Source organism: Gopherus flavomarginatus, chromosome 22 (genome assembly GCF_025201925.1).
Source record: "Gopherus flavomarginatus isolate rGopFla2 chromosome 22, rGopFla2.mat.asm, whole genome shotgun sequence".
Lineage (NCBI taxonomy): Eukaryota > Metazoa > Chordata > Testudines > Testudinidae > Gopherus > Gopherus flavomarginatus.
In genome coordinates, this window is record NC_066638.1 from 16114891 (window position 1) to 16142087 (window position 27197).

A 27197-nucleotide genomic window follows, 5' to 3' on the forward strand; every position below is an offset into this window, starting at 1 on the left:
GGCAGGCGGCTCCGGTTGACCTGCCGCAGTGGTGCCTGCAGAGGGTCCGCTGGTCCGCGGCTCTGGTGGAGCTGCCGCTGTCATGCCTGCGGACGGTCGGCTGCTCGCGGAACTCCGGTGGACCTCCCGCAGGCATGCCTGCGGCAGCTCCACCAGAGCCACGGACCAACGGACCCTCCGCAGGAATGACTGCGCAGCTCCACCGGAGCCGCGGGATCAGCGCGCGGGGCGGCGAAATGGCCGTGCGCCTGGGGTGCGAGAAACCCTAGCGCCGGTCCTGAATATGGGCCCTCCTAGGAAATTTTTGTTTTGGATTTTAAGAAGTTAGCGCAAGGATTCAAAACTGTTGGATTAACATTTTGCAAGTAGAGTGGACGGGGGGAGGAGAGCAGCATGTCTGGATATGTGCTTCTCAGGGGAAAACTTAGAGCCTAATTCTACAGGGCTCCTGGCACAAGTACAATCTCGATATTTGTGGGTGCTCAGCATCTCATGGATCAGGCAGGGTGGGTGTGAACTTGTCTATCTGTCTCACTCTCTTGCACTGCATTTTCAGTACTTCAGCCCGAGAGTTAACAATACTGGGATTTGGCCAGTGCCTGTGATTTAGGAAAGGGCTATTCCCATTGCTAGCCAAACGTCCCAGACATTACTGTCACGATGTGGTTTATTTTTCATGAAGATTTGCGTATCTCCTCATTCTTCTCCAGTTACAGGGGGGGCTTTCAAGAGAGTCTTCTCACTCCCATAGGTCGACTTGAGGTTGTCATTAGTTTAAGATGTTGTTGGCACTGGGTTACAGGGGCTACAGCCAAGAAACATGTTTAGGAGTTTGGATTACTCTTGTAAATTTTAATTAATCACTTTGCTGCTGTATAAGGCAGCTCTGTAGCACACACTTAATGCTCAAGTATTCCATTTCTTACAGCAACATTGGACTGCGGGTTAAAAAATAAAGCAGCCGAACAACAAATGTCTCCTTTTATGACAGTTTTCTTTGTGAAGGAGCTTTCTAAGTACTCCATGAGACTGGAGGAATCTTATTTTATGGGTACATGTTAATGCATTTTACTGTTATTATGTCTGCACTGTCCAGGGAGGAAAGTGGTCACTGGAAACATCTATCCATTTGTGCAGACAGCTCCCTAAATGTAGCTTCAGAAATGTTGTCATCTTCTGGCACTTTATGGGTTGCAGAAGTTACCCAAATGTGTGCAATGGCCAGGCTGGTTCCTAAGGAAAAGTATGCATTATGGGTTAGATCTTACTATAGCAGATAGGGTCTAAGTGGTTTCAGGGTGTAATCTGGGAGGCTGCCGAATCCATTTATCGTCTCTCAATTTATATTCATGAGAGGAGAAGAATAAGCCTTTCAAAAACGAGGTTTTAGGCAAAAAGAAAAATCGACATCTTTGCCCTTCTCCTGTCACCCACAGTGCCTCCCAGAATAGCCAGGCATAAACCATGATGTAAATCTAACTATAAGCAGGGCTGCACTTTCTGACCCACCGCTGTTTCCTGCCCCTTGTCCATTACCTCAGCCAAAAGCAGGAAGCTCGACAGCCCAGCTGTGCACCACTAATTACCACCTGTAAACTAGTGATGACAGGTGTGCACCGTGTCCCATCCTCTCTCTTACCCTCTGCTATTCCTCCTCAACCACCAACTCCCAGCCTCAGAGCAGCTTGTCAATAATGCAACATCTCTTGAGCTGAGTTTCTCTGAAGCTATGAACTACAGCTTTGACGCAGTGTGTGTGTGTGTGTGTGTAAATTTAAGTAGCTTCCTTCAGACACCACTTCATGCACCTAGAGATGCGTTCTGCACAACACACATTACATTAGTGATGCTTTGCCAATGAAATATTTAACTTAATATTTAAAAGAATGAGTTTGTGGAGAGAGGAATGGCTGAGTCGGGGACAGGTAACAGATACAGAATCTGTCAACTCTGGGCCACCAGTTCAGAACCATTCCTGGCTAGAAGTAACAAAAACTTGTTTCCATCGAATGATTGTTTGACAGTCTATGTGAAATGGGTGAGTGGGCAGCTGTTCACATCACAGAAGCTGCCACAGTCGATATTGGTTGGGCCCCTTGTCGGCAGGCTCAGCAGACAGGCCAAGCAGTGTATGGACCATGGTCAGTCTGAGCTTCGCTCCCAGTCATAGGGATAGTTCCAGTAGAACAGGGCTGAGGCACGGCTGTTGGAGTCTGAGTGTGATAGTCATCCCTTTCCAGAGGGCCCCGTATACCTCCTAAGTCACATTTAAATCCTATTTGTGGGCTTAAGTGGACCTTGTGTGGTCCATAGGACCTCTGTTGCCACTCTGCACGGGGGTGGATTCACCCAGTCGCCAGGGCTTTCAATGCAGCACCTTCCAGCAACACTAAATTCACTCAGAAAGTAGCAAAAAGAAATTATAAGAAAATATTATAATAGGGCCAAATCCTGAGTTGGTGTAAAATAGCTTTTCACTCCATTGACTTCAGTGGAGTTATGGCAAGGATCTGGCTTGTAATGTACCATCATACAAAAATACAATGCACACACTGTCTTAAACAGTGGTTCTCAAACTTTTGTAGTGGTGACCCCTTTCACACAACAAGCCTCTGAGTGCGACACCCCCCCTATCAATTATAAACACTTTTTTTCTATTTAACACTATTATAAAGGCTGGAGGTGAAACAGGGTTTGGGGTGGAGGCTGACAGCTTGCAACCCCCCAGGTAATAACCTCACAACCCCCTGGTCATGACTCCCAGTTTGAGAACCTCTGGTTAAACATTCAGTCCAATTGAAAGAGACATTGAAAAGAAAAGGGGAGAGAAACTGATTAATTAGTGGGGGAAGGGGGATTTGAATCTGCACTTACTCATTTTTTTATATTCTGGCACTGGTGGTACACATTTAGTACCATCTAGACATTAATCCGAATGGAAAATCAGCTTTGGCATAAAGGAGTCTGCTCTGAAAAGGAGATCAGAGACTCAGAAATTAAAGATGGAGGAGGCATATTAGATTAGATCTAGTCTGTGTCCCTAAGGCCGGTTCGCATGTGTTCCCAACGCTGCGTTTTCTCATGCTTTGTGCAGTTTAGTGTTAACTGTACTTATGGGCCTTCCACCACTTCCCCTCGGAGACTATTTTACAGGGTCAAAGATCTCACTGGCAGAAGGTTTTCCTAATATTCAGCCTCAATTTCCTCCTTTTTAATGTTACCCCCGAACTCAGTTACACCCCTAAATTATTCCTGGCACTTACTCCCTTCAGTTATTTGTAGGTCCCTCTCACCCCCTTTTTGCTTAGCCAAAATCTACGTGTAACTCTTCTGCCAGGCTGAATTGATAGCAGCAAGGGCCGGGTTCAATACATAGGGGTCCCTTCCCTACAATGTAATGCTAAACCAGCTCGAGCCCCCACCCAGTGACCTGGGAAAACCTTACACACATCCCTGGGCACCTCGAAGAGGCAATACTTCCCCTTTCGCAAGCACAGAGTCTCGGTGTAGCAGAAAAGGTTTAATTACATGAGATAAACAACAAGCATTAAATTGGGAAAACACCTCAACTAGAGTTCATAGACCAAATCATGAGCAAAGACCCACCCCAGGAAATTGGGCCGTGTCCTTTTCCCTGGGCTCTTGAGTCCAGCAACCCCCAAATCATCCCAAGACTCCAAAGTCCAATACCCCAAATGTCCCTAGAGTCCAGCAACCCAAAGATCACCCACAGTCCCCAAAGTCCCACAGTCCAAAAGTCTCTGTCCCGGGTCAGTGCAGCCCCAGAGTTCGAGAGTCTATCTGCAGAGGTTCCCCCCCCCCCCCCCCCCCCCGCAGCCTGGCTAGAAAGGGGCATCTTACATGGTCCGGGGCCAACTGCCCTGCCTCTCCGTAGGGTTCTGCTTCCGCCTTCTCCACGAACTGTTCCATTCTACCAGCCACTCCACTCTGCTCCTCCAGCCGTCCTCACAAACTGCTCCGCCAGCTGCTCTGCTCCACCAGCCGTCCCTGCAAACTGCTCAGCTCCGCTTGCTCCTTGGGCCGCTCCACCCATCCCACAGCTGCTCCGCTCTGCCAGCTGCTCTTCTCCACAGTATAGCTTCAGGCTCCCCCACTAGTTAGCACAGTACTCAGTGCTCTCAGCTCAGCAATGCCAGCTCTTTAGTGATTTCAGCTCACAGTAGGGGAGCCCCAGTGCTAGTGTACCATTAGCCCATAGTGAGGTCAGCTCAGTAACCTGTATCTAGATTCTTAAGGGGATCAAAAACCAACTCTGATATTCCACAGTGGAGAGAGGAGTAGGTGAAACTGGTGCCTCTGGCTCACACAAGGCACCTACACCACCAGATACAGATTCCTGTCCCCAGCCTCTCTCAATTCACTGGGTTTTGGAACCCATGTCCCTTGTCTAGCAAGTGCTATTTATTTGATAGTGAAACCCTTTATCATAAAACAGTTTTGTAGTTCCTTATTTACTTAATCAGGGTGACAACACTTTATTCCTCCTGCCCCAAAAACAAAGAAATTGGGGATCCCACAGCTGTGAAAGTAACCATTTTAGGCTGCTGTGGGCTACGCTAGGCGGAGTGGGTGTGCCTATGCAAACACGATCAGCCTCTGAAATTCTTTTCCACACTCGCCAGAATTCACCATCAGATGTCAGGGTAGAGCTCATCCTGACTCTGCTTACATACGTATTTAGCTTTTGTAATCTTCCCTCTGACATCACTCCCTCCAGTCCCCTGGTTATTTGGTGCTGTGCCCTCATCTTCCACTAGTTTGTCCATATATTTCTAGTACATAATCTTGGCTTTTATGTTACAGCCCTGCATAGTGGTTGACATGGAACTGTACTATCCTGGGAGAAGCATCTGAGAGATTTTACCTCAGGCAAGCAGGTCTGTGCGAAGGGAGAAGGAGGTGAACCTCACCCTGCCTTGTTTTTGGCATTCTGTTCCCAGGGACCAGGACAGGCTGGGTTAGTCTGGGAGCTATGGAGACAGAGAACCACAGAGGGAGAGAGAGAGAGAGAGAGAGAGAGAGTGTGTGTGTGTGTGTGTGTGTCTAGCAGCCTTGGTATCTTTCACGAGAGGCACTACAATGATCTGATTTCCTGTGATCTTGCCCCTCTTGTATTTCAACAGTGGTGCTGAGTTGCTCTGCTCCACCTCATTCCATCCGTGCTCCTCCCTGCGAGCTTGGAAGAGGGATGAACAGAGGCACGGTATGGCAGCCATTTTGCAGAAGTGGCATAATATAGGGGTAGCAAATCTTATAAGTCGCCAGGTCTGGGAACCAAACTGACTACCCAGCCTAGCCTCTGTATGCAGATACCAGTCTTGCTGTCACTGTGCATTCCTGCCTGACTAGGACCGGCTAAATGACTTTCACCAAACTAGTCACTCAAACCAACTGATCAAAAACTCAGTCTCCTGCTCACGTCTTAACCATCTGCTTCCAGGGGTGGTCCCTGGAGGGTCTGCCAGTCAACATAGCAGACGGAAAGCTCGTAGGCTGGTGGGTTAGATTATTTTTGGACCTTGCATACAGCCATCTGTTTGGGAGGGAGCCACAGGCTTGTGTTACCTGCGTGGGGCAAGGTGCTGTGGTAGCCTGTGGGGAGAAGAAAGCAAACAGGATGAAGAAAATTCTCCTCCTCTAAAGAAGCTGTATCAGCTGTGTGAGGGTTCCGAGCCTTCAGGCAGCCAGGACCTGTCTGACCTGCGGTGAAACATCAGGCTCCCATCCCCATCACTTCTGGCTGCCTACAGCCCAGACAATGCTGGACTACCAGAAAAGTTTAGTTTCCGTGCAACGCTGACTCCCGTTGCCTGTGACAACCTGGTTTTGAGTCTATCAAGTATATATAGAAACCTTTGTTGCTATAGCAACTGTCCAATGCTTTTTAAAATGGAGCAGTCAGTTTCTCAGGTGGGGAAGCAGCAAAGTGGTGCTGCTGTCCAGGAGGCAACCAGCTGTTTTCAATCCCTTCTGCAAAAGATTCCAGATCTAGTATGCTAGGCATGATGTCTGGGTTCATTATACAAGAAGGAGCTGTAAGCCCCTCTGGGGAGAGGGGCGGTGGGGCTCCAGCTGTTGTTTTGATGCCTGAAGGGACCCATTCAGCTCTGACTTGACACTGCGGTGAAGATTGCACAGTGGCTGAAATGTTAAATGTTGTTGCTTGTTTTTCCTCCTATGTGCCCATTTTTTTGTCAGCCCGGAAACATCAGAGTTAACCACAGCACCAGAAAAAACCTATGACCTCACCAGAAGGTGATAAATTATAAATCACAGACGAAGACTCCAGCGACCTGCAGTCCATAAGCCTGTTTGATACAAAGTCTTGTAAGAGAACAGGCGGCGCTTAAAGGATTGAATGTTGTAGCCTGCAGGAAAACAATCTGATACCATCTGAAAAGAGGGTGAGGAGAGAGAGTGGGGCGGGGGGGGGGGGTGGGTGGAATCTCAGCAGGAGGAAGTCTTGCCTTCTAGCTGTAAAGATTAGTGTGGCTTTGGTGAAGGTACCTGCCATGTGATTGCTAACCAGCAGCGTTTGGTTGCTGTTGTAGGTTGAACTCCTGCTCCCACTGTATCTTTCCCTCCCTTCTCTTGCAGCAGACAGAGGGGCTCTGATTACACCCCTCTTTCCAAAGAGGGAAATTTCCAAGTTTCTGTTTCTGAGGGGTGGAGGTGTTAGAATTGACAGCGGCAGACCTGCTGAGCATCGTGTGTTTCACAGGAAGTTGACGTGTTTGGCAGTCCTGTCATACTTTTTTGTATCTTCGTGAATGTATTTGAGAGGGAGATGCTTTGGCCTAGGGGAAGGTGCTGTGCCTAGTGCCAGGAGGCCATAGTGCTGGTTTCATCTCTTCTACTCAGGGTTCTTAATATTTCTATGCAGCTCATGACCCTTGGTAGTGACCAAGGCCACGTATCATCACCAGCCAGCAGGTAGGTATCTATCATTCCCCTCTGGTTCATTACAAATAAAGTAATGGCAAGGTTGAAGAATAGGGTTGCTAGGTGTCCAGTTTTCAGCTAGAACACCTGGTCGAAAAGGGACTGTGGCGGCTCTGGTCAGTGCTGTTAAAAGTCCAGTTAGCGGGGCTAAGGCAGGCTTCCTGCCTGCCCTAGCTCAGCGCAGTTCCCAGAAGCAGCCAGCATGTCCCTGCAGCCCCTAGGCGAAGGAGCAGCTTGAGAGGCTCCGTGCACTGCTCCTGTCCCGAGTACCAGCACTGCAGCTCCCATTGGCCGGGAACCACGGCCAATAGGAGCTGCAGGGACGGCGCTTGCTGGCGAGGGCAGCCTGCAGAGCCCCCGGTCCCTCTGCCTAGGGACTGTAGGGACACGCTGGCTGCTTCCAGGAGCCACCTGAGGTGAGCATTGCCCGGAGCCTGCACCCCAACCCTCCTGCCCCAGTCCTGAGCCTGCACCCTATCCCGCAACCCAACACCCTACCCCAGCCCTGAGCCCCTTCCCACCCAGGGCCCAAACCCCTTCCCACACCCCAACCCCTTCCCTCAGCCCAGAGCCCCCTCCCACATCCCAAACCCCTCATCCTCAGCCCCACCCCAGAGCCCGCACTCCCAGCCAGAGGCCTCATCCCCTCCTGCTCACCAACCACCTGCCCCAGCCCAGTGAAAATGAGTGAGTGGGTGAGGGTGGGGGACAGTGAGCAGGGGGCTGGGCCTCAGAGAAGGAGTGGGATAAGGGTGTTCAGTTTTCTGCAATGAGAAGGTTAGCTGCCCTATTGCAGACGGTCACTTCAGGCAGAGCTGGGACTAGAACTCAGGACCTAGTGTGACAACAGTCTAATGTCATACGCGTAGAACAAAGAATGTTCCAAATCTGTGAGCTTGGCTCTCCTATACGTACCTACTGGTCTAACCATGAGACTGCCCTATGCTATCAGAGATAGGAATAGACCTGGGAATCCTAATAGTGTTCCAGTGCTTTTTCACAAACACCTGTGTAACTCACTAGCAAAGTGTGTGCTTTGTCACTCTTAAGGGGCTGGTACACAGAGAGAATAACTGGCTGCTTCTGCTGTCAGTTGTGCCATTACCTCAAGTGGATTGGATGCCTTGGAACATAGCTAAGGAGCTACAGAGCCTTCCATCTGTAGGGCACTGATTTGAACCAGCCCAGCTCAGCAGAGGTTAAAAACTGTTCCCATCTGATAGACGTTTGGTGGGCCATACACGAGATGAGTGTAGTAGTTCTCAGTTCTAGTTACCACATTGTATAAAGTCGTCACCACCCTTCTGATCATTTGGTACAGTCTGCAGAGAAGGCATAGAGACTGAACTACCCGTTACACTTAGAGGCAGCCTCTCGCCCCGATCAGGACCGTGGCATGCTGTCAGGGCAGAGTTTGTGGGACTGTCCTGTCGAATAAACAGAAAACTTCATTCACCAGGGCTGTGAAGCAAACCTCTTCCATGGCATTACATCCATATAATTTAATTTTTAAGCTGATGTGTGTGGTTATATGCAATTTATTTTCCAATGTACAAATTAGCTCATTAAATAATTTACATCAGGTGCACAAAACTTGGCAGCTAGCAACAGGAAATCAAACCCACTTGCACTTGGTTCACCTGCATTCAAAATCATGAAATCTTCCTGAATGATTCCTCCAAAGCCACAGACCCAGAGCCATGTTTGCCTTGTGCAGAGCTGCTCCATGGAAAGGGACAGGCTGTTGAGCTAAAAGGAAGCTTTTTAGCTGCAAAATTGTGCAAGCCAGATTGAGCTATTTCTGGAACACACTGTAATGTATGCGTCTAGCCTCACTCTCTTCAGTAACAGCCAAATGTTTTTCATGCAGTAAAGAAAGTAAAATAGAGCAACACCGTCCTGGAGCCAGATTTTCCATGTACTCCCTAAACTGTGGCTGCAAAAGCCTGCATGTGTGCACACAAACACGTAATTAAATGCATCAGTTACAAGAGGGGTAAGAATCTTCTGAGTGTAATCTTAGTTCAGCCACTGACTCACTGTGTAGCCTAGGGTTAGCCACACCACTCTTTATTGTTATTATCAATTAGAACTAGTCAGGAAGCTCTTCACGACTGTTTTTGTCGGAAAATGCTGATTTGTCAAAACTTGGGCATTTTCTGGGAATGTATTAGTTTTGGCAAAACTTTTGTGAGAAAGGTTTTTTTTTAGGTCCAGGACAGAATTTCTGCTCAAAATCAGAGAGCCAGCCACACCCAGCCCAGAATAACCAATAGCTCAGAGATGTTAGGGCACTCACCTGGGATCTGGGAGATGTGAATCAGGCAGAGACTTGAGCATGGTCTTCCGTGTCCCATTAAATGCTCTGACCACTGGGCTCCAGAGTCAGCCTCGCGCTCTCGGATCAATGAATAGTTAATAATTTATACAATGGAACAGCTCCAACAGGAAAGGGTGACTCTGTAGCCTAGTGGTTAGGGCGTTCAACCAGGATGTGCTCTGTGTGGTAGCTACACTGGTGCAAAAATCCCACCGCAGACAAACTCATAGTCTTTGAAAAAGAATGGGGGAGAAGTGCATCAAGAAATAGAAGGGGAAGTGAAAGCGAATAACAGTACATAGCACTCATTATAATGATTTTCATCCATCGATCTCAAAACGCCTTACAAAGGAGGGTCAGTATCTCCATTGCACAGATGGTGAAACTGACACTAAGAGGCGAAGTGACTAAGCCCAGGCCTACACTAGTGAGGGGTTCAACCTAAGATATGCAACTATCAGCATTGCGAACTGGAGTTCCGGAGTCAATGGGGAGCGCAACTGGGGAGCGATTTTATCACGTCTAAATTGACCCCCGATAGATCAATTACTGCCCGCCAATCCGGCGGGTAGTGAAGACCTGCCCTCAGTCAAGGTCACATATGAGAGAGAAAGAGCTGGGAAGATAACCCAGGTCACCTGACGTTTACTCTGGTGTCCTCTTCACTGGACTGCTGCCCAGGAGGAGAGAAAAGGGAAAGCGTGAAAGAAAACAAGACACACACAGGGGGTTTGGGGAGGATAGAAATGTTTCCAGGTTAAATATTTTCAATCCCTGGTAGAGTGGTGGCCTGGCTGTTTCTAGCGAACAAGCCTGACAGTGATGCTAGCTGTAGCAGAGAGAGGCTGAGAGAGATTTTTAGTTGTTTTCTTTTTGGAAAGCAGAGAGGTACAGAGTGCAAAGTATTAATATGTATCAATGGGTGGCTGGTCACACATTTCTTTGCACACACTAATGGAGAGCTGGAGGAGGTTATTAGTAGGCATCATCTCCAGAGTAAGTCAGACAGTGGGCTACATTCTTGATGTCTGAGGCCCCCACCTCCTCCCCATATCCCACAGGGGTTAAGACAATTGAGGATATTTATAAACTGCTGTGACCAGTAATTAAAGAGAAAATAAATTGCAGTTTTCACACCTTAATGGAAGTCCAGTGTTATGAAGAGTATGTCACTGGGCTAAGCATACTCTGTGCAGTCCAGAATTGAGCCAAGGTATCTGACTGGTAGAACATTTATTTCTTAGTGCTTAATATATGAGACACCGCTGTGTAAGGAGCATTGGCAATAGGGGGCCAGTATTCTTGGATTTTGTTCCTTCTTTAGGTTGGCAGTATGGTCCGATGGTTAGAGCAAGGGACTGGGATTCAGAGCTCCTTGGGTCTCTTCCTTTTCTGCCCCTGATTTGGTGTCTAATCTTTGGCAAATCATTTATCCGTTCACTGTTGTCTCAGTTCAGTCCTGTGTACAGGCCGTCTAATAATGCCCATGTCCTAGCTGCACCGTGACGCTAAATTATTTAGTGTTTGTAAAACTGCTTCCAGAGCATCGGATGGGAGGTGCCAGATTACCATAAAGTATTATTTACTGTACTGTTATTGTTGCTGTGCAGTTTCACTTAGAGCCCTTTAAAAATGTCTGTAAAGTTCAATTAATATTAAATACATTTGAAGGTTGATTTGCGAGACACTTTCTCACTGTACAGCACCATAAGAAAACATGCCGCCTTGCTGCTGAAGCACTGGATGGTTTTAGCATGCAGTCTCATTTCAGATATTACACACTCTGCACACATGCAGAACTCTTAAGCCCATGTGCAGACTCAGACATCTGTGCCTATCACTGCGTTACTAATTTTTGTCAGGCTCTCCCACACATTGGTGATTGTTGGGTCTTAATCACCTCGATAGAAAGACAGACCTTTACCCACATAAGCCGAACGTATACGGATCTTTAAAACCACTGGGAAAATAGAATTTTTTTCCCACATAATTCTCTCCTGCAAGTACCTGAGATTCCAAGGGAAAACAAAACATGGAGAAGGCTGGAGCATTAATTGTAGGTAATACAATTTATTTGGGAATGGATTAAAATTGGATCTTGAGCCTTCCAGAAACTGCAGTTCCTATACTAGAGGGGGAACTGTAAATTTCAGATTACACATACTATATTCAATACACTTTTCTCTGCTTATAAGGGACACTTTGCTTGCATTGAGCTTTTTCTGGCCTTTTACAAACACTTCTAGCTCTCTAAGCGCAGAGGCATTGTGGGAAGGAATGTTGGCAGGTTATAGAAATTTGATTGCCTACTAAATAATTCTCAAGAAGGTGAGTAGACTTAGTTTAGTGAAAGGGACAGTGAAGTCCTATGGAATTTAATAAAAAATGGTAACTTTTCCAATGTTTGTGATATGGCTATAGAATTTAAGAGAAATATATCCATATTGTGGAACTCCATAGGCAGGTTCAAAACACCTATTAAAAGGATCTCATTCTCTAGTAAATCCTATGGATTGTTAAAGTTATTTTTATAAAACTCGGTAAAGTTTTTTTTATAGACCCCTCTTGGTTTCATCTCCATTAAATTCACTAAGGCTTGTCCTTAAGAGACAGTTGAAAGCCTCAAAATTCAGCAGGTTTTTCTTTGTTCTGAATAAGATGTTATTCTTTCTGTGCAGTTTTTTCCTTCAGAAAAAATGCTTTAGTTTTTTATTTAAAGCAAGTGTGAAAAATCCCAATGCTTATGTTCAGCCCTACAGAACGAGTATGTTTGTAAGTGACATCGTATGTACTGTGTTTGTATGTGTGTGCACAGTGGAAGAAAAACATTAATAAGGGGTCAGATTTCAATTTCCAGTAAGTTATTTAATCATGTTTTATTTTCAGTGGGATGGATAGTGGAGAAAATGACTTGAAGAATTATGAAGAAACCTTAAGGTGTCTATTTTCATTAAACCCTGGTAGTAAGAATTGGCTTTGTCGTTCTTCCTTCACACATACAAAAGCAAAATGAGTTTAAATGGCCAAGGAGAATGACCATGTCGGTGTGTATTTTCAGAAAGGTCTGGGAAGAAGCATAGTACAGTAAAGGGAGCATAGGACCTGGGCTCAAAAACTCTGGGTTCTGTTTTTGGTTCTGGCATAGTGACATTTGGACTCTATGCCTCAGTTTCCCCATCTGTAAAAACCAGGATAATGATACTTGCCCACCTCACAGGTCTTTTGTGAGAATTAATTAACCTTTATAAAGAGCTTAGAAACCCTCAAACAAAAGGTGTTGTATAAGGGCAGAGTCTTATGGTTGTCGTTAATTTCTACCATAGATTCTCGCTGTACCTCTTTCTTTCTCTCATTTGTATGCAACCTGTCCCCCCTAGATGCTTTCACCCACATTTCTGTCCTTGGGGCAGCTCCCCTTCTGGAGATTCTGGACACTGGTTAGAACAGATGGAAGTTCGGATTTATGCAACAATACTGTAGCTGTTCTAAGTAGCATGTACTGGAGAGCGAAGCCAGCTGATGTGACACTGGCTGGCAGGTTTACTATGCAGTGACAGCATAGCCCTTCCACAGGGGCTGGCTGAAGGCACTTTCATTGACACTGCACAATGGCAGCTGTCAGAGGCTTCCTCTTGCTACTGTTATTCCCGGAACCATATTGTCTTTTCCTTAGATCTGCATTAAACGGATCTGAGCAGCCATTTGAAGACTGTTTTCAGGGTACATTTTGGTGATGGGGTGCACGCTGTCTAGTAAAATTTAGCCTGCTTTGTCCTAAATAATCGCCTGGTTATAAACACCCCTTAGAATGCCGAGGAGGAGTTCACTGCAGTGAGCCGATGAAGACAACCCTCTGGCCTTCCGGCCCCGTTTGAAAAGACTGGATCTTCCCCAGCTCCTAAACTTTTGCACAACCTCCCTTCTTACCGACTGCAACTGAACCTCTGGAGCCAATCCCGTCCTTGTCCTGGCTCTCCTCCCTACAGCCATCAGCTGACTCCAGCTTCCTATCGCCGATTAGCTCAGGAGATGTGTTTGCGTAGCTTCATTGGGAGCTGTGTGCGTGCATCTTCTGAGACGCTACAATCAGCAGCTAAGGTCCATGTGGTCTCACCACTGCTGCTGTTTTCTCCTAGGCTTCTTCCTACTCCTTTTTCTCAGCCTTGAGAGTGACTGCCGACTCTCTTCCCCTACTGCCCCTTCCTGCTCTCCCTGGCTTTATACAAGCCCTTCTTCTTCCTGTCCAGCTGGGCTTCAGGTCATTAGGGCTGTATATCCAGCCTACATCTCACCCCATAAAAAGCCTGGCTCTACGTGACACTGTCGTTCTGTGGGCATTACTTCAGAGCAAACGCTACTGAACCCCACTGATTGAACAGTGACCCCAATACCAGAACGTGAAGGATGAGAACTAAAAGTGGGGGCTTGGTGAACGGGTTTAGTCTAATTCAGTACTCATGCTGGAAGCTCCACACTGGAATGTTCTTAGGTTCATGTCCCAAGTGGAGAGCGTGCAGGGACTGGGGAAGGGAGAACAATATCCTGTGCAAGAATGGAGTGAAAAATGGAGCCGGGTGAGAGAAGGGAGTGTGGAAACAGCAGAGTGAAGAAAGAAAAAGCCTGCTGCACATGGGAGAAGAAAGGTAGCGGGAAGGTGTGTGAGTGATTGAAGTACCTGGGGTGGATGTGTTGGTTGTGTGTGTGTCTGAGAGGATGGTCACTTAATGTGTGTTATTTTCTGATCCAAAGGAAACCTGGGTAGCTACAATTTGACTTCTCTCTTGTTTCTTCCCTACAGGCTCCCTTTCAAAGATCACCATATTAATGCCTGAGTATTACTGCAACGTCAAAGAAGGGAATCAGTAGCTGCAGCTCACCAGGTAAGAGACTGGGAGCTTATTTGGATGGCTAGTTGTCTTACATGAGTTGGTGGCTGTCCATAGTGATGGCTCTGTTTTGGGGAATATCACTACAGATCCGCTCTAATGACTTGGAAAGACTGTCTGGAGAGTGGAGTCTACGAAGCCTTCAAGAGGATGCAGCCATTCTGGGACCAATCTCAGGGCTTCTGGTCAGCCCTCTTTGTCTCCACTCTAGCTTTAATTTCCAGCTGTTGGAACTTATTATACCCGTCTTGGATAGAGTAAAGACTACTGTAGTGTCAGATATCATCTTCCAGTTGAGATACTTAAACTGTGAGATAAGCATGAGATCCCTCTAGGAACTGAAGTTTTTTTTACGAATTCCTGAAAAGATTCAAATAAAAAATGGAAATGGTGCAAGCTACCTTAGCTTCCATCTCTCAGAGAGGTTCCTTCTGCACAGAAGCTTGCAAAGTTTATCTACATGTGCTCCTTAGACCTTCCCACAGATGGTTCCTCTGTTTCACTTATGATACAAAACCTGCCCCTTAGTTTGCTCACAGCTCCAGGAGGTATTTACCAAAGTTCTTGTGGTACTGGTAGCAGCCATGATGTAACTAGGAATACACAAAGCATATCCATTCTTCCCTGGATAGACTATAGAAAATAAAGGGCTAGATTGCAGCTTTACAGCCATGTGCCTGTATGTGGGGGGAAGTGTGGAGACCACCCATTCCTGGCAGAGCACTGGAGGGATTGTGCCTTGGGCACTGCTTTTAGGCCAAGAGGGAAAACAATCTTCTCAATCCATGAGAACAGCACAGATTGCTTCTCCTTCTGCACTGCCCCTGCTGCAGGAGTTGGTGTAGGAGTTGGGGAGTAGATGGCAAAGGCAGGGCCTTGGCTCCATCTCTTGCAAGCCTCTCGTTTTCCAAGTCCTCCTTCAGAGTTCGCAGGGACTGCTGTGGTGAGCAGTCCCCGCACAGCCATGCAGTCGGCACAACTGCCAAGGTTTGTGCAGCTCCACATACAATGTTGCATGCAAGTTATAGAATGAGCAAGTTTGTACATTTGCTAATTTATTTCCATATGACCATAAATCTCAATTTGTGGTCAACACACCCTGCCCTGAGCAGCGGGGGGTGGCATTTGGAGCTGCACAGAACTTGTCATCTCTGGTTGCGGGTGTGTGGGCTGCTCAGGTAGATGGCAGGATGAATGATGAAGGGTATTGGGGGTATAGATGGGTGAGTGCTGGACAGTGCTAGGCTCTCGAGCTAGGAGGTGGGGTGAGTGCTGGACAGCATCTAGGTAGATGGGTCGGTGCTGACTGGACTGTGGGTGGAAAGGTGCGTGGAAGCTGAGAGTTTTGTGGGGATGGGAGCTCGTTGTCTGGTAGGTAAGCTGGGAGCTGAAGGTGTTTCTGGGGGGCTAAGGGGGCTGAGCTGGGTCTTTCTCTGGGGGCTGAGGTTAAACTGGGAACTGAGGGGAATCTGGCTGGGAGTCTGGGGGCAGAAGCCTGGGGTTGGGGCTGTCTGACTGGGAGGGTGCTGGAGCCTGCAGCCAGTACTAGGCCTCTCCCCTGACCTGCTGGCTGCTGCCTTCCCCTCTGTAATCCAGAAGAGGCAGCAGTGCCAGAGAGAAAAAGGGGCTCCTGGCAGAGCAGGCCCCGCAGCAACCTCTAGTGATGTGCTGCTGCAACGGGCACTTGGCAGCCCTCTTTGTGGGGCCAGCTTATTGCCCCTCCATTGCCATGCCAGAGTGGTGACCTGGGCCAATCTTCATTTCTTTAGTGCATTGGGCAGGTGCCTAGGTTCACCCCCCTCTTAAATTGTTTATAGAGAGAACAGGGTCTGAGGGAACCTTATATCACAATGGTCTAATCATGAGCCATACGTTGTGCCACAAGACATGTCATCAATGGGCAGGGGCAGCTCCAGGCCCCAGCACACCAAGTGCGTGCTTGGGGCGGCATGCCGCGGGGGGCGCTCTGCCGGTCGCCGGGAGGGCGGCAGGCAGGCTGCCTTCGGCGGCATGTCTGCGGAGGGTCCACCGGAGCCGCAGACCGGCGACTGGCAGAGCGCCCCCCACGGCATGCCGCCATGTTTGGGGCCGCGAAATGTCTAGAGCCGCCCCTGTCAATGGGAGACAGAATTTTCTCTAGCTGTTGTAAAGTTGGTTTCTAGATAGTTTTACTGAGTACTTTCCAGTTCTGAAAGTCACCAGCCAGCACCCAGAGCTAAGAAGTTTCTTCTGCAGGCAGTGCAGCAAGGATGGCTGAAGGCCCACGCTTAGAATCAGTGTTTGTGGAGCAAGAACAACCCTTTTTCTCTACTTCTAAGCAGAGAGACTGGCATTTTCTTAAGTGAAGGGAAGGTAGTGGGGTGTAGTGGTAAGAGCAAAGGACTCAGGGCAACAAAAGTCTCTTTTTGACTCTGCAACTGATTCGTTGACCTTGAACAAGTCATGTCACCGCTCTGTGCCTCAGTTTCCCCACCTGTAAAATAGGGACAATAGTTGCCTAACTCCCAGGGGGATTGTGAAAATGAATTAATGTTTATAAAGATCTTGCAGATCATCACTTGAAAAGCATTGTAGAGCTAAGCCACAATCACCTTTTATGATAGAATGAGCTCCAGGGTGGGTTTTGTGCTTTTAGGTCTCTAATGAATTTGAGTCACTTGGCTCATATGAGAGAGATGAACAGAATCCTTGCATGTCAAACACTTTGTATTCCCCCCCCCCCCCCCGGGAACACGTGGCTTTAACTGCAGAGGTTTTTGTCCCTTGGCAATTTACTAGTGTCCTTGGAGTCAGGATATTTTGTAGAACCACAACTTTAGTCTCTTGTCATTGTTAAAAGGAGATGACACTGGGTGGGCAGTGAGGCAGCATGAGTGGGAAAGCCATTTCGGAGGTGGAGGCTGTAGGAGGAGGAGACGCAGCTTGTGTGTGGCTGCCGCTGCAGAAGAGGAAGTGAAAGCAGCAGCCTTTCTTGGAGAGAAGCCGTTGGCCTGGAAATAATGTGACTGTGGTCAGAGCAAGACTGATGTTTTCCCAAAGAGCATGGGAGCCACACACAGTGCTGTTAGTGACTGAGGCACAAAGTCCCTTTGTCTTGTCAAGGAACGTTAATTGAAGGGGACAGATTCTTCACCCTGAAAGCTGCAGGTGCAGCCCTCTAGTGTGAGCCCAGGGCAGGCGTCGTCAGTCGACACCCTCTTGTTCCATTAGAGCATGTAACTCCTTGTATCACTGACCTTTAATTTAACAAGTGGCTAAGCCTGATGTGTTCCTGCAGCCTGGTCTGGATTCAGAAGTCAGTTCCCAGAGGTGACAGGATAATACATTCCCCTGCTGCTCTGTCCAGCCACTCTGTCTATCCAGCCACCTCTTTTTCTGCAGTCAGGCTTGTGTTTTTGGTGCTGGGCTGGCCAGGAGCTGAGTAAAGAGTACTTGGCAACTGGAGAAAGAAACAAAGGGATCCAAATAAACTTTAAAGTGGTTGTAAACAATTGCACTTCATCAGAGTTGCTGGTCTGCATGTTGACAGCAGACAAAACTTAGGAGAGGTTTCTGACCTCAAAATCTCACTCACATACTTACTCTCTCTCTCTCTTTCTCTCTCTCTCACACACACACACACGCGCGCGCGCACACACACACACACACACACGACAGCCAACTGTATGTAGCAGAGAATATGCCCTATTTCACAGAAGCTCCATCTGTCTGTCTCTGGCCATTCACTTTGTATTCTGCTCGTCACTATGGCAGCTGAGCACTTCAGTGTAATCTTCTCTTCAGGCCAGCAGCACTGAGAAAGGCGGGTGGGTGGGAGCTAAGGGGAAAAGGAGGCACTCTGTTGGCTCGGTTCTGTTTTGGGGGGTTGATGTGCTGCCTGGGGGACCAGCACCACGTCGCGCTCGATAGAAAGCAGATCGTGGAAAAGGTGGGAATGGACAACAACAACAAAAAACGCTCGATTAAAATCACTCTGGGTGATTCTGTTCCCTTGGAATAAAAATAAAAGAGGCGTCCTTCTCTTGTGATAGGGAACTCGGGTGGCTAAATCTAAACAGCAACAAAAGGGAAGACAGAACTAGAGGAGAAGGGAGAAGGGAAGGGATGAGGGAGAAGACCCTCCTCGCTATCAACACCAGAGTCCTTGGCTGTTTCTGTTTAAGATGGGGGTAAATGTCCTAGCAGCGCTGGGGGAGAAGCAGGTGAGGATGATGGTGAGTAGTGGTAGAAGTCAGCAGCAGCTGAGACATGGGGAAGTGTTGCAGTTAACAGCAGGGACACAAGCAGGGGAGGTGGGGGCGGAAGCAGGAGAGGCAGATGCTGAAATTGTGCAAGCAAATGTACGGCAAGGAGCAGCCCTGCATTGGCAGGGGATGGAGTGGATGGCAGCCAATAGCTCTTTCCCATCTATGATTGTGTGATAGGGCAGATGCTGAAGTCCTGGCAAAATGTGCAAGGGAAGCTGTAAGAGTTGCTCCTCCCCTACCTCCCACTAATCATGTTCAGCAAGAGCAGCAGCAAATCTCCCTTCCTTCTGCAGGATCCTCATGCTGGTAAATCCTCAGCATCACAAGCAACCACTCCAGTGCTGCCTGTGTATCTTAGGAGTCCTCACTGTCTGCTGCAATATTGCAGGAAGTCTGAAACACACCTTGTTAAGGAAATTGATCTTGGGATCATGCCTGGACAGAGGTGCATCACTCGTCCACTTCAGAGGGCATGAACTGTGCACTGACGTGGGACCAGTTGAGGATTTATGCCAGACATGCCAAACCTGTGAAAAAAAGGCAGAAATTGGGATTGTTTTTGGCTTAAGTGACTTGTGAGTTGCTGGATGCCTAGCTCTTGGCTTGTAGCAGGTTGCTTGTTTGGCTTGTAGCTTGTTGCAGTTTTTTTTTTATTGGTTCCCGGCTGTGGGGGCAAGTGGCAAGCAGGGGCGAGGACAGGAGAGAGTCAGGTGTGCACAGCTGGCCCACCACAGTCCCAGGCTGCACACCAAGGGGATCTAGTCACACAGAGTGTTGGGATTTTTAGGGATTGGCTTGTTTTGAAATGGGATTAGCTTCATTTTTGTCTTATTGTGGAAGTCAAGGTGCTTATTTACCACGTGAAAGTTGGCAAGTGTGGTTTATACCCCGGAAATGCACAGCATAAATCTGGCTGTTAAAGCAAGTTGCCAAGGGAAATTACACAATTGCAACAGCTCAAACATATGAACTGAAAGCCCCCAGAAGCCTGGCTAAAAGGGTGGATGGCAAGCACAGGACTACCTTAAAGTGATGTTCTCCTGCAGCTCTGACTGCTCCTTACTCAGCAGCTCTGCCCCCTGCGTGCGTCTGACTGTAGTGACGAAAATGCATTTTTTATGCTTGTCCTCCCATTAGCCTTGCAGAGCCAACATAGCTTTGGGACGGGGAGCTGGAGTCTGTCCTGCCTTGTGTAACAACAGAAGCCTTTAAGTTTGAATCAGCTACATCTGTGCTAACCCAACAAAGAGACTGGAGTATTACAGGTGTCATTGTGGGCATAATTCGACCTTGCAGACCCGTTATTATTGATGCTGATATGCTAGAAGGAAAGAATTTAGCCTAACTCTCAGATCCCAGGGGAATTAGTGGTACTGGCAGATTTAAAGACGCAACTTTTTCTTTTTAATTTGTAATCTGGACACATTTGAGTTGACAGCCTGGGGCCACGCAATGACATTTTTACAGTCCCTTTTCAGAACGGAAACAAATTTAAAACTATTCTCCCTGAAGTCTAGCCCTGCTCTGATCACTAGCTCCTGCCTCGCACTGTGTATCCCACCATGGGAACATGGAACCAGCCTACGTGAGGAAGCTGGTGAAGTGAACATATATAGAGAGTAGGTTTACAAATATTTTATAACGATGATTTTCCATTTCAAAAAACAGAGTATAGCAACCTCTTCTTCAAACTGTGCACTTACACCTGATAAACTGCTCCTGTCAATTGGTTCTGGGCTTCAGTGGCAGTCCACGGAGGCTGTAATGTCACCAGTGTGCTGCGTGCTCGGATGACACATCAGATCAGGAATCAGCAACAGGAGCAGAAATGGATCTTAGGGAACTGAAAACCTGCTTGTTATCGGCAGTAGGCACATACAGTGAACGTGGCATGAATTGGGGGATTTACCTTTCAATAGTCAAAGTGTGAAGACAAAACTGACCAGCGGTGCAGAGGCTCCTACTGCAGCAATAGAAAGGAAAGCGCCAGATTGGCGTGAGTGTAACACGGCCTAGTGATGGTCAGGGCCGGCTCTACCATTTTTGCCGCCCCAAGCAAAACAAAACAAAACAAAACCCGCCTGGACTGTGCTGCCCCGCGAATGACCGGAAAGCCGCCCCTTACTATGGGCCACCCCAGGCACGTGCTACCTCCGCTGGTGCCTGGAGCCGGCTCTGGCGATGGTGATCCAAGCTCTATAGGGGCTTGAAAAGAGACTGGTGCAGAATGAAGCTGTAGGCTATTGCTCTGCAAAGCCGTCATGCTTCAGAGCCATCGTCTTGGGTTTCCTTGGGGAGAGGAGTGGGTGTGGATAGCAGCTTTGCAAACTGCTGTTCTGTTGCAAAACAAAGTCTCTGAGAAACCTGAAAATAGCATCTCTACCAGGGCACAGGCAGTGCATCGTCCAGACTGAAAGTGGAGTGAGCTAGCTCAGCTTGCACAGATGCTCAGGGAAAGAGCTGTCGGAGGAGCTCCTTCACAGAATGCCTTGGGAAGGTTGGGCAGCACCCTCGGGGATAATCTGACTGGGCTGAACCCTGTGCTGAGAAGTTTGGCTTTTGTATTTTACTCATTATAAGTAGTGTCACAGACTCACGGGATCCGTGCGCTCTCAGCTCCACAGGGTGCTTGGGAGGAACTCCTTTCAAGGGGACACCCCTCCTCAGGAGTCCCACTCTGTCTTGGGGGTTAAGCCCTGGGCTCTGCCGCCTCCTGGAGCCACACGTCTGTGAGCCTCCAGCATTCCTGTCTCAATCCGCGAGCCCCTCAGACAGTTCACTTGTTCTGGATCCCCAGGGCCTTCACACCCAGAGGAAGCAATGCCACTCCCATTTCTGACTGCAGGGACTCTCAGCCAGTGTAAAAGAGAAGGGTTTGTTGAACCTAACACAAGCAGTTCTCAGGGCCCTCAAGCCTAGAAAGTCTCAGCACCATCCACCTGGGTCTGTTCCAGTCCCGGTAGGCCCAGGCCCCCTTTGTTCCTAATCCTGCCATGACCTCTTTCCAGCCGACCACCCCATCAGCTTCCCAACAGCTCCTGCTCCATCCTTTGTCTTCTTTTCTAGGCAAACAGATCACTTGAGCCCTCTCTATTCTGTCCTTTATTCCCACACTTGCTGAAACCAGCTGGCCAGATCACCACGGCCCTCTCCTCAGCCCTTTGTCCTCTCTCTTACCAAAACCAACTGGCTTCCAAGATGGGATAGACCTCCTGGTCACCGGTTGCTAATTTCCACCCTGTCCGGATAGTTATCCAGGATCCCAGCTGCCAGGCAAGATCACACCTGGCCCTGTGCAACAACACCCTCTCCCACCACCTCGTTAAACATGCAGCACATACGGGAAATTGAGGCACACACAGCATCAAGAAAATTCCCTACTTTGCCACAAAGCCTGATCCTTGAGGAAAAGCTCCGGTATGAAACTGCAGAAAAACCTGAGAGTCTCTGGATTAAGTTTAGAAGTGTGAGCAACAAGGGTGATGTCATGGTGGGAGTCTGCTGTAGATCACCAGACCAGGGGGATGACGTGGACGAGGCTTTCTTCCGGCAGCTAGCAGAAGTTACTAGATCGTAGGCTCTGGTTCCCATGGGAGACTTTAATCACCCTGATATCTGCTGGGAGAGCAATACAGCGGTGCACAGACAATCCAGGAAGTTTTTGGAAAGTGTAGGGGACAATTTCCTGGTCCAAGTGCTGGTGGAACCAACTAGGGGCAGAGTTCTTGATCTGCTGCTCACAAACAGAGAAGAGTTAGTAGGGGAAGCAAAAGTGGATGGGAACCTGGAGGCAGTGACCATGAGATGGTCGAGTTCAGGATTCTGACACAAGTGAAAAAGGAGAGCAGCAGAATACGGACCCTGGACTTCAGAAAAGCAGACTTTGACTCCCTCAGGGAGCTGATGGGCAGGATCCCCTGAGAAAATAACATGAGGGGGAAAGGAGTCCAGGAGAGCTGGCTGTATTTTAAAGAATCCTTATTTTGGTTGCAGGAACAAACCATCCCGATGTGTAGGAAGAATAGTAAATATGGCAGTTGACCAGATTGGCTTAACAGTGAAATCCTTGCTGATCTTAAACGCAAAAAAGAAGCGTACAAGAAGTGGAAGATTGGACAAATGACCAGGGAGGAGTATAAAATATTGCTCAGGCATGCAGGAGTGAAATCAGGAAGGCCAAATCACACTTGGAGTTGTAGTTAGCAAGAGATGTTAAGAGTAACAAGAAGGGTTTCTTCAGGTATGTTAGCAACAAGAAGAAGGTCAAGGAAAGTGTGGGCCCCTTACTGAATGAGGGAGGCAACCTAGTGACAGAGGATGTAGAAAAAGCTAATGAACTCAATGATTTTTTTGCCTCTGTCTTCATGAACAAGGTCAGCTCCCAGACTGCTGCACTGGGCAGCACAGTATGGGGAGAAGGTGACCAGCCCTTTGTGGAGAAAGAAGTGATTTGGGACTATTTAGAAAAACTGGACGAGCACAAGTCTATGGGACTGGATGCGCTGCATCCAAGGGTGCTAAAGGAGCTGGCGGATGTGATTGCAGAGCCATTGGCCATTATCCTGGAAAACTTATGGTGAACGGGGAAGGTCCCAGATCACTGGAAAAAGGCTAATATAGTGCCCATCTTTAAAAAAGGGAAGAAGGAGGATCCAAGGAACTACAGGCCAGTCAGCCTCACCTCAGTCCCTGAAAAAATCATGGAGCAGGTCCTCAAGAAATCAATTCTGAAGCACTTAGAGGAGAGGAAAGTGATCAGGAACAGTCAGCATGGATTCACCAAGGGCAAGTCATGCCTGACTAACCTAATTGCCGTCTATGAGGAGATAACTGGGTCTGTGGATGAGGGGAAAGCAGTGGATGTGTTATTTCTTGACTTTAGCAAAGCTTATGATACGGTCTCCCACAGTATTCTTGCCAGCAAGTTAAAGAAGTATGGGCTGGATGAATGGACTATAAGATGGATAGATAGCTGGCTAGATCGTCGGGCTCAGCTGGTAGTGATCAATGGCTGCATGTCTAGTTGGCAGCCGGTTTCAAGTGGAGTGCCCCAAGGGTCAGTCCTGGGGCCGGTTTTGTTCAATATCTTCATTAATGATCTGGAGGATGGCGTGAACTGCACCCTCAGCAAGTTTGCAGATGACACGAAACTGGGAGGAGTGGTAGATACACTGGAGGGTGGGGATAGGATACAGAGAGACCTAGACAAATTAGAGGATTGGGCCAAAAGAAACCTGATGAGGTTCAACAAGGACAAGTGCAGAGTTCTGCACTTAGGACAGAAGAATCCCATGCACTGCTACAGACTAGGGACTGAATGGCTAGGCAGCAGTTCTGCAGAAAAGAACCTAGGGGTTACAGTGCACGAGAAACTGGATACGAATCAACAGTGTGCTCTTGTTGCCAAGAAGGCTAACAGCATTTTGGGCTGTATAAGTAGGGGCATTGCAAGCAGATCGAGGGACGTGATCATTCCCCTCTATTTGACATTGATGAGGCCTCATCTGGAGTACTGTGTCCAGTTTTGGGCCCCACATTACAAGAAGGATGTGGAAAAATTGGAAAGAGTCCAGTGGAGGGCAACAAAAATGATTAGGGGGCTGGAGCACATGACTTCTGAGGAGATGCTGAGGGAACTGGGATTGTTTAGTCTGCAGAAGAGAAAAATGAGGGTGGTTTTGATAGCTGCTTTCAACTACCTGAAAGGGGGTTCCAAAGAAGATGGATGGATCTAGACTGTTCTCAGTGGTAGCAGATGACAGGACAAGGGGTAATTGTCTCAAGTTGCAGTGCGGGAGGTTTAGGTTGGATATTAGGAAAAACTTTTTCACTCAGAAAGTGGTGAATCACTGGAATGGGTTACCTGGGGAGGTGGGGAGGCTTGACAAAGCCCTGGCTGGGATGATTTAGTTGGGAATTGGTCCTGCTTTGGAGCAGGGGCTTGGACTAGGTGACCTCTTGAGGTCCCTTCCAACCCTGATATTCTATGATTCTATGAAAAGATCTTATTCACTGAGACTTTTTTCCTGCTAACTCATTCCACTGTCTTACAAACTTCCTTGCCAATTCCCTTATGCTGGTCAAAGAGAACAGAGCTAGAACCCCTGTGTTTAGTGCAGTAAATCCGAATCACTGAAATATCTCCTGAGGCTCAGTGTAAAATCTGAGGAGATCTACAGTTGAAGCATTCCTAGTACTTGATGTTGCAGCCCACTGATTGAGTGGGGGCAGAGATCCCCTAAATCCAGACTTGTGTAGTCTGAGATACAAAAACTAAATATATAGGTGAAAAAATTCCCCTCCCACTGAGTGTTGGGGTCCTTGGCCTGTGTGCTCAGTGATGACCCCTCCTTTTCCCTGGCAGTTACTTTGGGACACATCAGACGTCCAAGCCAGGTTGAGATCATACCCAGACTATAAACAAATTATATCTGTAGATGCCTCTGGTAGGGTGCGGGCAAGGAAATCAGAAAGGGAAGAATTAAAATGCCATGAAACTAAACCTGCTTTCCTTGCAGTGGGCTTGGTTTTATAACATTTTTAATCTCTCCTGGGATCTGTAGCCATGCCTGCTTGTAGAATAAATGCAGCCAATCTCTGAACCCTTCTGTGAGTAACAGTGTAACTGTTGAAATTGGCGCCAGGCCTGCGATGAGAGCTAATTAATTAATTCAAGATATGCTGGGATTAAACTTTATTAAACCTTGGAATCCAAGTAGAGGAGATGAAATGTAAGCAAAGGTTGGGAAAGGGAAGGAGGGGCTTGTATGCTGACTGGCTGCCCGCATTGCTGCTTTGTTATTATTGGTTAACTACTGGCGGTGTTCTCAGCCCCGGAGAAGACACAAAGGAAGCCACAATCCTTGCTCACAAGATCTAAACAAGTGGAAGTATAACCCTGGGCTGTTAAGGCTCCAGCCTTCTCCTAGCTTCAATGAAGGGGGTTGGCAGCTGCCTTCTTCTTCTGGCCACACTAGATTTTTCTATGGGGGACAGTGGGTCCTTCACCTTTTCCTCCCAGCCTGTTGTCTCGTGGTTTCTCACACTATCCAGCTGAGGGGCTTGCTGAGTTTCACGTTCCAGACCTCCTGGAGCCTCCTGTCTCTGTCTCTTGGGATCTGCGCAAGGCAATGGGCAGAGCGCCCAGAGAGCCAGATGCTCCTATGCCTCATGTGGGAGCAAAGGAGAAATCTCCCTTGTTGTTTGTATGACTCTGTGTAATATTGCTGTGTGCTGTTTAAATACATGTCACACTCCACCCCAGAGATGGCTGCCTTTTGGTGGTAAGGTATTATAACAGGGTGCATTCACCTCATGTAAGTGCCCCCGGTTGAGTGTGCCTGCTCTTTTTTCCTTGATTTCTCCGCTCACTGTGTCCTCGTCAGCTGCTTCACTCATCAGACAGGTCTTTAAGGATTCAGCCCTGTAGCTGAGTCACATGCAGTGTGTGTGAAACAAAACAAGCCCCTTCTAGGGTATAGTGTCTGGTCAGGCCTATCTCAATGCCATCAGTAATGTCCTGTAGCTCTCCCTGGGCTCAGTCCTTTAATAGTCCATCATTTGTTGGGGTCTTACAAAGGTTCCTGCTCTGGAGTGAAGCAGCACCTCCTGGGCTTCCTCTCTGGAGACTCTCTACCTTCCCTTGAGTCCTCAGTGACTCCAGCTCTCCAGCTGAGCCACCCTCGAACTCTGTTACGGATCCCAGCTCTCCAGCTCAGTCAGTCTCACTTCGGCCCCCTTCCAGGGGTGTATCAAAGTTCAACTTCCCTGGGCCTGTTTCAAAGCCGTTTCTCAGGGTCTAGCCACTTTCTCAGTACAGTTGGGGTGAGGGGCGGACCCAGGCTCTTGTCTTCTATAAGTCCCAGCAGGCAGTCAGGAGCACCTTCCTTACTCCCCGAGTCTCTGTCAATAACTGCCTGCCTTAGCCCTTGCAGCTCCTGCAGCCAGCCAGGAGCATCTCTTGCTCCCCCAGTCCCTACCAGCAGACTGAACTCACTCTAGCCCTGCAGCTCCTTTTATACAAGCCCCTTTCTGATTGGCTCTGTCCCACACAGCCACACTGGGCAGCTTGAAGGACCCACTTCCACTGCTCTTTTCTGGGGTGGGGTGTGGTAGGCCCATGAGGCCTCCAGCAGGGGGCCTCCGGACCTAATACACACTGTCACAGGCATATACTATCTATAAAGGGTTTGGGGGGGTTGAGAATGCAAATATAGGATATTAATTATTCACATAGTTGCACTTTGATTTTAGTAAAGTTTTTGATACTGTCCCCCCATTCTCATAAGCAAACTAGGGAAATATAGATGGAATTACTATAAGGTGGGTGCACAACTGGTGGAAAGACCATACTCAAATAATGGTTATCAATGTCAAACCGGGAGGGCGTATCTAGTGGGTTACCACAGGGGTCAGTTCTGGGTCCAGTATCGTTCAATATTTTCATTAATGACTTGGATAATGGAGTGGACACTATGCTTATAAAATTTGTGGTTGACACCAAGCTGGGAGGGGTTGCAAGTACTTTGGAAGACAAGATTAGAACTCCAAAAGAACCCTTGACAAATTAGAGAATTGAACTAAAATCAACAAGACACAATTCAGTAAAATGTACTTCACTTAGGAAGGAAAAATCAAATGCACAACTAAAAAATGGGATAACTGTCTAGGTGACAGTCTGCTGAAAAGAATCTCGGGGTTATTATGGATCACAAATTTAATATGAGTTAGCAATATGATGCAATGGCCAAAAAAAAAAAAGCTTCATATCAATTTGAAGGT

The 27197-nt window shown here is 47.9% G+C and overlaps 1 protein-coding gene across 12 annotated transcripts in view; it reads left to right on the forward strand.

Annotated features, from left to right (window-relative positions):
• HIVEP3 (HIVEP zinc finger 3) overlaps nt 1-27197 on the forward strand; it is a 435200-nt gene that overhangs the window by 184087 nt on the left and 223916 nt on the right. For 11 of the 12 annotated variants that reach the window (XM_050932274.1, XM_050932275.1, XM_050932269.1 and 8 more), the window contains one exon: nt 14082-14163. The gene's annotated coding sequence lies outside the window, so the exon portion shown is untranslated. Of the gene's footprint in view, nt 1-14081; nt 14164-14258; nt 14355-27197 lie in introns of all 12 variants that reach the window. The other variant, XM_050932270.1, reaches the window with a different exon arrangement.